This window comes from Tursiops truncatus, chromosome 5 (assembly GCF_011762595.2).
Source record: "Tursiops truncatus isolate mTurTru1 chromosome 5, mTurTru1.mat.Y, whole genome shotgun sequence".
NCBI lineage: Eukaryota > Metazoa > Chordata > Mammalia > Artiodactyla > Delphinidae > Tursiops > Tursiops truncatus.
Window position 1 is genome coordinate 103,369,358 of NC_047038.1, and position 14,226 is coordinate 103,383,583.

Genomic DNA, 14,226 nt, shown 5'->3' on the forward strand with positions numbered 1-14,226 from the left:
TTTCCTCACTACTAGATAAAAAAGAAACTGAACTAATATATTCATGAAAATCGGGTAACCAAAATGCTGTGGTTCACCAAAATGCTGAACTTGTAATGTGGATCTATACTAAGTTATTTAGTAAAACAATACATTATTTCATATAACCATAATAATCACTTGAAATAGTTGCTGTTATTATCACCTGTCATCTAATTTTACATATGAGGACATTGGGGCTTATCAAGATTAACTGACATGCCCATGGTCACACAGCTGCTAAGTGACGAAACCCAAGCCTGAGTCCTACACCTGAAAGCTTAACCATGAAACAGTCTGATCTCAGTTTTTTAGGGGGTGTACACCTTCCTTGACGTGGAGAAGTAATGATTTATTTTAGTTTACAGAGTGGGAAAACCAGTTAGCTCGGTTTTTGTCAAGTACCTCATTTCTGAACCCGCTTTCTTTCAAGTTAATTTTTCAAGTTAACTCAGTTAACTGCTCACATCTCTTTCCTGTGCCTAACATTTTATAACTCTACCCTCATTCTTCAGACATAAATTGCACTGCCCCTTTAATTTGTGTTTCTGAAACACAAATCCCTTCAAATTTATGTCTGTTTAATGTGACAGTATTTATTTTTTCTACAGAAAAGTTAAAGGTTTTCTTTAAAATGATATCATCTCTGAATTCAGAGCATTAGATAATAGACTTTATGTTGGCAGCACTGCTTGCCCCCTTCAACAGCCTACAGACCCACACATCCAGCTGACTGTCTTCCCGGTCCTAATACACTGTCTTACTCAGATCTCCAGCATGAGTCTGTGACTTCATTTCTCTCTTAACTCTTGGACATAGAGCACTCCCAGGTCTGACCCACTTCTCTGCAACTTCCTAATTCTCATTCCAAAACGATTTGGTTTGTCTACTATTCTGTTTTCCTGCTCAGTTTCTATGACCTATGTGAACAGCTCTCAGACCTATCAGAGCATCAGAATCACCCAAAGAAATGTTTAAATTACAGATTCCAAAGTACATATCAGAAGTGCTAAATCAGTTGCTTGAGTTGAGAGCTGGAAATCTATATTGAAAAGAATTGCTTTCATGCATAGCCAAACAGGGAATTCCTGCCCATGTGATATCTTTACCTGAAACAGGTGTCCATGCCAGTTTTCTCCTGGTTCAATGATCTTTCTTCACCAGATATGGGAAGTTAAATAATTAGCTATCATTCTGTCGTGGCACCTTGGTTAGAAACTTTGTATTTGAGAATTATAATAAGAAGACATTCTAATCTCCAGGAAAATGGTGTGTAAGCATTTTTCTGGAGATTAGAAAAATAGTTCTAAAAATAGAAATTATTTTTAGAATCATATTCCCTATAGAGGTGCTCATTTTACCAAAAAATAAAAACAAAATCTTTTAGGTTAAATCCTTTTTCTCTTTTACCCTCTTTATTGAAACATAAAACACTATATGCATTGGAGTTTACAAGCAAATTTTTCTTTAAAAATCATCATAATACCATATAAGCTGTGAGATTATTACATGTTTATTCCAAACAGTTTTTGAAATAAGAGATTTCAGCCAATTTTCCAATGGATATTTTTCTTAGTTGAATAACAAGTCCAGATCACTGATTTTTTAAATCCCTTTTAGTACAAGGTTTTTGTAATTAAAATATTCAATGAAAGTAAACCTATTTAGGTTAATTTACTTAGTGAATGTTTAAAAAATGTCTACTAAATGCAAACAATCTTATTAGGTACTAGAGACAAACGCAGTTTCTGTCTGCATTTTGCTGTCTATTGTCTATTTTCGTTGTCTGAAAAGAGCCTTTACAGAGCTGAGTGTTCTTGTTTGGCACGTCATGTTACTTTTCTCTCTGAGGCAGCATATGCAGATTACTTTTTGAACTATGGCTTAATTACAAAGAACTGATTAAAGCAAAAAAAAGATATATAATTTATTCACCTGAGAAATTCAGGGCAAAGCCAGTCCTGCTTAAGCATGGAAGTCTAGTTGAAAATATGTTAATACTGTGTTCCAAAACAGAATTCCATATTATTGAGTTTTCTCTTCTGCATCTTACCCTTAATTTGCAGTTGTGCAAAATAACAGCTGTCTCATAGTACCACTTAAACTGAAGTACTATGTAAAACACTTATATTTCAGTTTCTAATTATTTACAGCGTACACTAGGGAAGTTCCAAAGCTATAAGAAGTTAATGCATTAAATCTCCATGATTCTCTCCTTCTTCATCATTTTTAGTTGCTTATAGCACCAACAAGAAATGATGTTTAAACTCTTTTCAGGAATGTTTGTTTTTTTATGTTCGTTATCTTCACTTGATAGTATTTTGTGTATGGCTTTTATTTTATACCACGTGTAAAATGTTTGTAGGTTTGTTTTTCCATTGCTGCCCCAGAGAACAGCAGGCTCTAGTAAACAAATGTATTTATGCAGATTTGGAGAAGTCTTGAACTTATTCATGATTTTTCTTCAGATTTTCTTATCTGAATAAACATTTATAATTTTTGATTCCATGAAATGCAATTTGTACTGCTATTCAAACTCATGGAGTTCTCTCTGACTTCTGGAGAGTTATTGAAGGCTTGATGTTCAAGCCATTTCAGTGTTACCTGAGGAGAGACTTGGTGACCCCTCAGTTGGAACAGAAGGATGCACGGGATGACAGCACAGACAGTGATGATGCCCTTGTGAAAAACTGTGAAGGTCTGAGATTCCTGCAAACTACTTGCAGGCTGAGGGGTTAGCCGGCCACAGTTTCACAGATGATGGCAGAAGCTTTTGTTTCTGAGAAAAACAACACCTAGTAAAGCAAACAGTATGGACTTCACATTTGTGGGAGTTCTTTACGCACCCCAGGTCCCTCGGGGGTGCTGTGGAAGGGTCGAGTAGTTGGCGCTAACGTGGAGGAGCAGAGTCGCAATCAGGGACCTCAAATGGGCTGCAGCCAAGCCTCTCCAAACTCTGCCCTGGAAAGAGATGCTATACTGCTCAGAAAATAAATCTGCCCACTGCCCTATCTGTCTAGACTGTTCTCTGTAAAAATTCCTTGAAAAGGTAGTCTAGAACGAAGGACATCAGTACTTACCACAAGATATACCCACAAGAGACCTTTGGAGAATTGTCTCTCAATAGTCCTGAGCAATGAATATGATCATTTTAAACTATTCCTATCAGAATTTTATACCCATTCAACTAATTCTGGTTACCTGAGTTTACCTTGGAGTGTATCTTTTTATATCACCAGTGTCATAGGCAATATTGATGGTTAACAGTGTGGCTAGAACATAATGCCTAGAAGCACAGAGGGAAGGGCAGCTCATCCTAGACCAGCCCCCTTTCATACAGATGAACACTGCGTAAGCGGGTTCTAGGAAACATGTTCAATAACAATAGCCCAAACTGGAACTGCCTTTTAAAGAAGATCTGAGAAACAAAAAGGAAATAAGATATGTCAGCGAAATAAGGGCCAGCTTTTCAGACAGGACTGTTGAGAACAGTCTCTACAGTTGGAGATAAAGCTCCTGGTTAGGATTGAGAGTTTAGGGGATGGTGTGATGTGATGAACTACAGGCTATCCTTTCTTTCTTTCTTTCTTTCTTTTTTTTCTTTTGCCAGGTACTTAATTGCCTGCATTAAGATGTCTCTTTTTTCTCTCTCTCTTTCTTTCTTTTTCTTTCTTTCTCTCTCTCTCTCTTTCTTTCTCTCTTTCTTTCTTTCTTCTTTCTCTTTCTTTCTTTCAATTGGGGTATAGTTGCTTTACAATTTTGTGTTAGTTTCTGCTGTACAATGAAGTGAATCAGCTATACGGGTACATATATCCTCTTGCTCTTGGACCTCCTTCCCACCTCCCATCTAGGTCCCCACAGAGCACTGAACTGAGCTCCCTGCACTGTACAGCAGGTTCCAAATAGCTATCTGTTTTATACATGGCAGTGTATATACCTCAATCCCAATCTCCCAGTTTATCCCATAACCCTCCATGTCCAAATGTCTGCTCTCTACCTTTGCATTTCTATTCCTGCCCTGCAAAAAGGTTCATCTGTACCATATTTCTAGATCCCTCATATATGCATTAATATACAATATTTGTTTTTCTCTTTCTGACTTACTTTGCTCTGTATGACAGACTCTAGGTCCATCCACATCTCTACAAATGACCTAATTTCATTCCTTTTTATCACTAATATTCTGTTGTATATATGTACCACATCTTCCTTATCAATTCCTCTGTCGATGGACATTTAGGTTGTTTCCAGGTCCTGGCTATTGTAAATAGTGCTGCAATGAACATTGGGGTGCATGTGTCTTTTTGAATTATGGTTTTCTCTGGGCATATGACCAGTAGTGGGATTGCTCAGTCATATGGTAGTTCTATTTTTAGTTTTTTAGGGAACCTCCATACTGTTCTCCATAGTGGCTATATCAACTTACATTCCCACCAACAGTGCAAGAGGGCTCCCTTTTCTCCACACCCTCTCTAGCATTTATTGTTTGTAGATTTTTTCATGATGACCATTCTGAGTGGTGTGAGGTGACACCTCATTGTAGTTTTAATCTGCATTTCTCTAATAATTAGTGATGCTGAGCATCTTTTCATGTGCCTCTTGGCTGTCTCTATGTCTTCTTTGGAGCAATGTCTATTGAGGCCTTCCACCCATTTTTTGATTGTGTTGTTTGTTTGTTTGTTTTTGGTATTCAGCTGCATGAGCTGTTTGTATATATTAGATATTAATCCCTTGTCAGTTGCTTTGTTTGCAAATACTTTCTCCCATTCTGAGGATTGTCTTTTTTGTCTCATTTATGGTTTTCTTTGCTGTGGAAAAGCTTTTGAGTTTAATTAGGTCCCATTTGTTTACTTTTGTTTTTATTTCCATTTCTCTAGGAGGTGGGTCAAAAAGGATCTTGCTGTGATTTATGTCATGGAGTGTCCTGCCTGTGTTTTCCTCTAAGAGTTTTAGAGTGTCTTGTCTTATAGTGTAAAACCAAAATGGTTTTCAATCCATTTTGAGTTTATTTTTGTGTATGATGTTAGGGAGTGTTTTAAGTTCATTCTTTTACAAGTAGCTGACCAGTTTTCCCAGCACCACTTATTGAAGAGACTGTCTTTTCTCCATTATATGTTCTTGCATCCTTTGTCATAGATTAGGTGACCATAAGTGCGTGGGTTTATCCTTGGGCTTTCTATCCTGTTCCATTGATCTATATTTCTGTTTTTGTGCCAATACCATACTGTCTTGATGACTGTAGCTTTGTAGTATAGTCTGAAGTCAGGGACCCTGATTCCTCCAGCTCCATTTTTCTTTCTCAAGATGGCTTTGGCTATTTGGGCTCTTTTGTGTTTCCATATAAATTGTAAAATTTTTTGTTTTAATTCTGTGAAAAATGCCATTGGTAATTTGATAGAGATTGCATTGAATCTGTAGATTGCTTTGGGTAATATAGTCATCTTCACAATATTGATTCTTCCAATCAAAGAACATGGTATATCTTTCCATCTGTCTCTGTCATTTCTTCTCAAGTGAACACAGAACATTCTCTAGGATAGATCACATCTTGGGTCACAAATCAAGCCTTGGTAAATTTAAGAAAAATGAAATCATATCAAGCATCTTTTCTGAGCACAACACTATGAGGTTGGAAATCCATTACAGGAAAAAAACTGTAAAAAACACAAAGACATGGAGGCTAAACAATAAGCTAATAAATAACCAAGAGATCACTGAAGAAATTAAAAAGGAAATTTAAAAAATACATAGAAACAAGTGACAATGAAAACGCAACGACCCAAAACCTATGGATGCAGCAAAAGCAGTCCTAAGAGGGAAGTTTATACCAATTCAATCCTACCTCTAGAAACAAGAAAAATCTCAAATAAACAACCTAACCTTACACCTAAATCAACTAGAGAAAGAAGAGCAAACAAAACCCAAAGTTAGTAGAAGGAAAGAACTCATAAAAATTAGAGCAGAAATAAATGAAGTAGAAACGAAGATAACAATAGCAAAAATAAATGAAACTAAAAGGTGGTTCTTTGAGAAGATGAACAAAACTGATAAACCTTTAGCCAGACTCATCAAGAAAAAAAGGAGAGGATTCAAATCAGTAAAATTAGAAATGAAAAAGGAGAAATCACAACTGACACCGCAGAAATAAAAAGAATCATGAGAGACTACTATATGCCAGTAAAATGGACAACCTGGAAGAAATGGACACATTCTTAGAAAAGTACAACCTTCCAAGACTGAACCAGGAAGAAATAGAAAATTTAAACAGATGAAACACAAGTAATGAATTTGAAACTGTAATTTAAAATCTTCCAACAAACAAAAGTCCAGGACCAGATGGTGTCACAGGTGAATGCTATCAAACATATAGAGAAGAGTTAACACCTATTCCTCTCAAACTCTTCCAAAAAATTGCAGAGGACACAACACTCCAAAACTCATTCTATGAGGCCACCATCACCTTGATACCAAAACCAGAAAAAGATATCACAAAAACAGAAAATTACAGACCAATATCACTGATGAACATAGATACAGAAATCCTCAACAAAATACTAGCAAACAGAATCCAACAACACATTAAAAGCATCATACATTATGATCAAGTGAGATTTTTCCCAGGGATGCAAGGGTTCTTCAATATATACAAATTAATGTGACATACAATATTAACAAATTAAATAATAAAAACTATATGATCATCTCAATAGATAAGAAAAAGCTTTTGACAAAATTCAACACCCATTTATGATAAAAACTCTCCAGAAAGTGGAGATAGATGGAACCTACCTCAATGTAATAAAGGCCAATATGACAAACCCACAACAAACATCATTCTCAATGGTGAAAAACTGAAAGCATTTCCTCTAAGATCAGGAAAAAGACAAGGATGTCCACTCTTGCCACTATTATTCAACATAGTTTTGGAAGTCCTAGCCATGGCAATCAGAGAAGACAAAGAAATAAAAGTAATCTAAATTGGTAAAGAAGAAGTAAAATTGTCACTGTTTGCAGATGACATGATACTATACATGGAAAATCCTAAGGATGCCACCAGAAAACTACTAGAGCTAATCAATGAATTTAGTAAAGTTGCAGGATACAAAATTAATGCACAGAAATCTCTTGCATTCCTATACACTAACAATGAAAGATAAGAAAGAGAAATCAAGGAAACAATCCCATTTACCACTGCAACAAAAAGAATAAAATACCTAGGAATAAACCTATCTAAGGAGGGAAAAGACCTGTGCTCAAAAAAGTATAAGATACTGATTAAAACTGGCTCTTTCGAAGTGACTTTTTGTGTTAACTAGTCATATGATTGAGGTTATTAATGCTGAGGAGTATTTAGTACCCCCCTCTCAAATCAATATTACCAACTAGAAAACTGAGGCCCAGGGAGTCTGGGAGACTCACCTAAAGTTACACAAGGGGGAGGGGCATATCTTCCTGGAGGTCGTTGGTTTATTCTAAAGGAGCACATTGTGTTCAGGTCGAAAATGAGTGAGACAAAGAGGTGTAGACTGACTGATCTCAGTAGGACTTTAATCCTCCATGTATAGAAAACTCCACTTGTCAGTGTAAATACCTACTCAAATTAGTATTGTATTTGCGAACTTGCCAGCATGTATGAAGGTGCATTTCAGTTTATTATTAGAGCTTGGCCCTAGTGTGGAAAAATATTAATTGCCATTTAGAATAATTTTTAAAAGATGAATATCTGAAATGCAAATACAGGATTGCCTTAAGCACAATAAACAATTAAATCAATTACAATTTACCAGTGAAACTTTCAAGCATTGAGATGCTTAGTGAAAGGCAGAGAATGTCAGAGTGGTTTAAATATTTTCATCTGCAGTCAGAGGCATTGGCCGTGCTGAGCTGGAAGGTATCTTGGCATCTGTTGGGATGATTTTCTTCCCTTTAAGGAGCCCCAAGCTCTTGAAACACTGGAGCAGGACAGAGGGACCCTCTGAGGGTTAAGATCTTCACTTTGACTTATTTCTAATAGAGACACTCTACTTTTACCTGTTTCACAGCTTGGCTTCTCTTATTTAGAAAACAAACTGAAAAACTTGCTTGTATAGTATTTTATATCTTTTATTTTTTATTGAATATAGTTGTTTTATAATATATTAGTTTCATGTGTACAACATAGTGATTCAATATTTTTATAGATTGTACTCCATTTAAAGTTATTACAAGATAGTGGCTATAATTCCTTGTGCTATACAGTGTATCCCTGTTGCTTATTTATTTTATACATAATAGTTTGTACCTCTTAATCCCCTACTCCTATCTTGCCCCTCCTCACTTCCTTCTCCACATTGGTAACCACTGGTTTGTTTTCTATATCTGTGAGTCTGTTTCTCTTTTGTTACATACATTCTTTTGTTTTAAGATTCCACATATAAGTGATAACATAGAGTATTTGTTTTTCTCTGTCTGACTTATTTCATCAAGCATAATACTCTCTAGGACTGTCCACATTATTGCAAATAGCAGAATTCCATTCTTTTTTATGATTAAGTAATATTATATTTATATCTATATCTATATCTATATATATATATATATATATATATATATATATATACCATATCTATATACTATATATATAGTATATATATCCATTCATTTCTTCATGGACACTTAGGTTGCTTCCATATCTTGGCTATTGGAAATAATGCTGCTATGAATATTGGGATGCACATATCGTTTTGAATTAGTATTTTCCTTTTTGTCAGATATATACCCAGCAGTGGAATTGCTGGATCATATGGTAGTTCTATTTTTATTTTTTTGAGGAACCTCCATATTGTTTCTCATAGTGGCTGCACAAATGTACATTTCCAACAATAGTGTCCTAAGGTTCCCTTTTCTCCACATCCTTTTGAACTTTTGGTATTTGTAGACTTTTTTTTTTTTTTTTTGGTGGTACTCAGGCCTCTCACTGTTGTGGCCTCTCCTGTTGCAGAGCACAGGCTCCAGATGCGCAGGCTCAGTGGCCATGGCTCACGGGCCCAGCCGCTCCACGGCATGTGGGATCTTCCCGGACCAGGGTACGAACCCATGTCCCCTGCATCGGCAGGCAGACTGTCAACCACTGCGCCACCAGGGAAGCCCTGTAGACTTATTGATAATAGCCATTTTCACAGGAGTGAGGTGATATCTCATTGTGGTTTTGATTTGCATTTTTCTGATGATTAGCTATGTTGAGCATCTTTTCATGTGCCTGTTGACCATCTGTATAACTTCTTTGGAAAAAAATGTCTATTCAGGTCTTCTGCCCATTTTTAATTAGGTTGTTTGCTTTGTTTGATATTGAGCTATATGAGCTGTTTATAGATTTTGGATATTAACTCTTTCTCAGACATATCATTTCCAAATATTTTCTCCCATTCAGTAGGTTGTCTTTTTGTTTTGTCAATGGTTTTCTTTGCTGTGCAAAAGCTTTTAAGTTTAATTAGGTCCCATTTGTTTATTTTTGCTTTTATTTATTTTGCTTTAAGAGACAAATCTTAAAAAAATATTGCTATGATATATGTCAAAGAGTTCTGCCTATGTTTTCTTCTAGGAGATTTATGGTCTCAGGTCTTTAATACATTTTGAGTTTTTTTGTATACGGTGTGAGGAAATGTTCTAATTTCATTCTTTTATGTGTGGCTTTTTTCCAGTTTTCCCAGCATCACTTATTGAAGAGACTGTCTTTTCTCCATTGTATATTCTTGCCTCTTGGTCATAGATTAATTGACCGTAAGTGTATGAATTTATTTTCTGGCCTCTTTATTCTGTTCCCTTGATCTATGTGTCTGTTTTTGTGCCAACACCATGCTTTTATGATTCCTGTAGATTTGGAGTATAGTCTGAAGTCTGGGAGGGTTATACCTCCAACTTTGTTCTTTTTGTCCTCAAGGTTGCTTTGGCAATTCAGGGTCTTTTATTGTTCTTTTGGGATTATTTGTTCTAGTTCTGTGAAAAATATCATGGGCATTTCGATAGGGATTGAATTAAATCATAGATTGCTTTAAGTAGTATAACCATTTTAAAAATATTAATTCTTCCAATCCAAGAGCAGGAATATCTTTACATTTCTTTGTATCATCTTCAATTTCCTTCATCAATGTTTTATGGTTTTCAGAATATGTCTTTCACCTCATTGGCTAAGTTTATTCCTAGGAATTTTATTCTGTTGATGTGATTTTAAACAGGATTTTATTTTTGCTTTCTCTTTCTGATAATTCATTATTAGTGTATAGAAAAGCAACAGATATCTGTATATTAATCTTGTATCCTGCAACCTTTCTGAATTCATTTATTAGTTCTAGTATCTTTTTGGTGGAGAGACTTTAGGGTTTTCTACATAAAGTATCAAGTCATCTGAAAATAGTGACAGTTTTACTTCTTCCTTTCCAATTGGGATGCCTTTTATTTCTTTTTCTTTTCTGATTGTTGTGGCTAGGACTTCTAATATTATGTTAAACAGAAATTCTGAGAGTGGGCATCCTTGTCTTGTTCCTGATTTTAGAGGAAAACTTTCAGCTTTTTACCACTGAGTATGATGTTAGCTGTGATTTGGTCATAAATGACCTTTATAATGTTGAGATACCAACTTTGATGAACTTTTTTTTATCATAAAAGGGTGTTGAATTTTGTCAAATGCTTTTTTCTGTGTCTATTGAGATGATCATGTGATTTTTGATCCTACCTTTTGTTAATGTGGTGTATCACACTGATTGATTGTGAATATTGAACCATCTTTGCATCCCTGGAATAAATTCCACTCGATCACGGTCTATGATCCTTTATATGTATTGTTGGATTCAGTTTCTTAATATTTTGTTGAGGATTTTTGCATTAATATTCATCAAAGATATTGGCCTGTAATTTTCCTTATTGTAGTGTCTTTGTCTGGTTTTGGTATGAGGGTAATGCTGGCCCCATAAAATGAATTTGGGAGTGTTTCATCTTCAATTTTTTTGGAATAGTTTGAGAACAATTTATAACTTGATAGGAGTTTGGATGCATGCATTTGTATGTTTTATTACATTTGAATTTTATGTAAAACACTATAAACAATTAATGATCTCAATTAGAACATGTTGAAGTATTTAAGGGGAGATATACTAATATCTGTGATTTACTTAGAAACACACCAAAAATAAGGTAGATTGATGGGTAGATATAGGATGGATATACAATGAAGAAAGTATAGTTGTCTGTTAATGGTAGCATATAGATGGAAGATCTTAGGTGTGCTTTTTTCAACTTTGCTGTACATTTATAAAACTCACCAATATAGTTCAACTCTCTCATTTTCAAAATGGGGAAAGTGAAGTTTAGGGAGAAGAAGATTAATTCATTGTCAGAGCAGCAATTAGAACCAAAACAACTCATTCGGCAGCTTGTCTTTACATTCAAATTTGATCATTTGCCCCAAGATTTCTTTATATAAGTGTCAGAAAAATCATGAGTGTTATCAAAGATGAAAAAAGGCATTCTATAGTATTATTGAAACTCTTAATTTCAGGAAAATATCCTTTTCCTTCCTTTTTTATTTTTCATGCTTGTAGCATTGAGGCAGTTTTCATGCTTCTTTTTGTTTAGTACATTAGAATCAATTGTGAATTTATATATTCTATGGTATTTATGAACCAACTATCCATTTCAGTTTTATATTCACATACAAATGAATACAACTGGCATTTCCTGATCAATGTATTCCTTTTAAATTATAGCAGTGAAGGCAACTTCTTTAGAAAAGGTCCATGAACTTTACATAGATTCTTTTAATGTCTTTTTTGGGAAAACAAAAAAATGGCTTTGCATCTGGTGTTTGACTGGTATAAGTCATAATGAAGGACTACTAAAAAATGGCTTCTCCTTGGTCTTATACTCTTCTAGAACATTTAGAGGGTAAGAATCTCTGAAGTCAAGACTACCTTAAGTTTAATTCTTATGACATTTCTAAGTGTGAGATCTTGGGAAAGTTACTCAAGTTCTCTGAGTCTTTTTCCTTGGGTATAAAATAGGGATAATAATCACACCCTACTGATCAGGGTATTTAATAAAATCTATTATTACAATTTTATTAATGGTAACCTTAGAATTTGTTGGTGAATGACTTTTAGTTTTAACATTGTATGTTTATATTTTGTTTTGTTTATTTTACTTTTTATTTATAGCTGACATTTACTTTCATAAGAGATTGTGCTTCTGAATATTTATAGGATTTACAACTTCACTTGTCACGTCAATAAAACATGCACACTGTAATTCTTACAGTTCTTTATACAGAAACATGAGTCATCTATAAAGCACATTATGATTGGGTTTATTTATTCCTTAACTCTGTTCTCCTTTAAGAGATTCTTTCTTATTTCTCAGATTTTAGTGTTGATTACTGCTTTCTAGTCTTCTCCCTAAAGATTTCAAAATGTAAGAATTGTAGACTTGTACAACTCAAAATGTAAGGAATGTAGAATTTTAAAAGGGTGAGAAATTAAAATTTCAATCATTACTGTAACTTTAAAAAAATTGCAATGTAAAGATGCTACTTTTGGGCTTCCCTGGTGGCTCAGTGGTTGAGAGTCCGCCTGCCGATACAGGGGACATGGGCTCGTGCCCCGGTTCAGGAAAGATCCCACATGCCGTGGAGCGGCTGGACCCGTCAGCCATGGCCGCTGAGCCTGAGCGTCGGAGCCTGTGCTCCGCAACGGGAGAGGCCACAACAGTGAGAGGCCCGCGTACCCCAAAAAAAAAAAAAAAAAAAAAAAAAAAATGCTACTTTTTCATATTAAGTGGATAAAGATATTCTTAATTGTAGTAGGCACCACTCAGACTAATGAAAATGTTAGCTGGGATATATACATAAATAAAGCAAATACATTTTATTCTAAAATATTAAATATATTTTATCCACCCCAGCATACATATACATATAAGATAATAGTATATCATTTGAAGGAGAAACAAATGTCAAAGTTTTATGTACTGTAGTTCAGTAGTTGTATAATGCTTTCTTTGTGTATCATCTCAAATTCTTTTTTTAATCATATTTTATAGTTTTCAAGGTGACAAAATGAGCTCACTGTACAGAATCATAAAATTTGGAAGGTTGGGAGGAAGCTTTGAGATCTGGAATTCTAAATTAGTGGTTTTTAATCCTTATTTCAGGAGGTTTTAAAAAATTACTAATGCCATACTCCAGATGCATTAAATTAGAATCTCTGGGAATAGGGCCTGAATAGTCCTAGTTTTCAGAAGCTCCCCTGGTGATTCTACCATGATGTCAATGTCAGAATCATCCATCTGTTTTTGTTTTTTGGTTTTTGGCAACATTTAGAAAGGAAACAGAAGTGCTCTAGATCTTGGTGAAGTCAGACTATTTGCCTTCAGAATTAAAAAAGAATCTTGGTCTCCTCTTAAACCAGTGCTTTTTCCACTCTCCCACACTGCTTTCCTTTGGTTACTCCAGACTGTGTTTTTCTTAATGAGTTCGTGTGGTCCTCAAAACCCTTGGGAGAGATTATCATGTGTAGTCAGGCCTTGTTTGGTGGATGAGCCTCACGGGTATCGTACATTTGTATTTTCTGAAGCACTGGGGAATGAGTGAAGATATTGGCTTAGCCCCTAGATACCTGAACTTGATTGGTCAAGCTGCTCCATAAACAGAGTTATTTCTGGCCAGGAGAAAGTACAGTGCACTTTTAGTTGGCTACTCTAAATTTTATGCACTGCATATTTATTATATTATATTTAACTTTTTTCTGTGATAATGTACTATATGTGTAATAGACTAGTTTTAATTATGGGTCATATATTAAGTTTAAAGATCATATAATAAAAAATAAATATTTAAAGTAATTTTACCTATTGTAAAATTATTTTATATTAATTCTTATGATTTTGTTCTCATTTATAGACAACAATATTATTCATATACTATCTAGTTAACTTGCCTTCTATGTATTTCAGAATTTTTTTAAATATGGAGTTACAATATTGTCATGCCATTACAGCTAATTTCCAAAGGAATCAAAATGTGGAAAATCTGTTCATAAACCTTTTTTGATATATCCTTTTGAAAAATACAGTTTATTCTAGGTTTTCATCACCATTTCTTGCTGTGGCGGGATAATGTTATAGTCTCAAGTGACATGTGGACAAACATGGATTCAAGGGTAGTGCCTCTTGAAGGCCTTG

At 34.8% G+C, this 14,226-nt stretch overlaps 1 protein-coding gene across 4 annotated transcripts in view; it reads left to right on the top strand.

Moving 5' to 3' along the window:
• TLL1 (tolloid like 1) overlaps positions 1-14,226 on the top strand; it is a 261,296-nt gene that overhangs the window by 25,797 nt on the left and 221,273 nt on the right. The window lies entirely within an intron of this gene.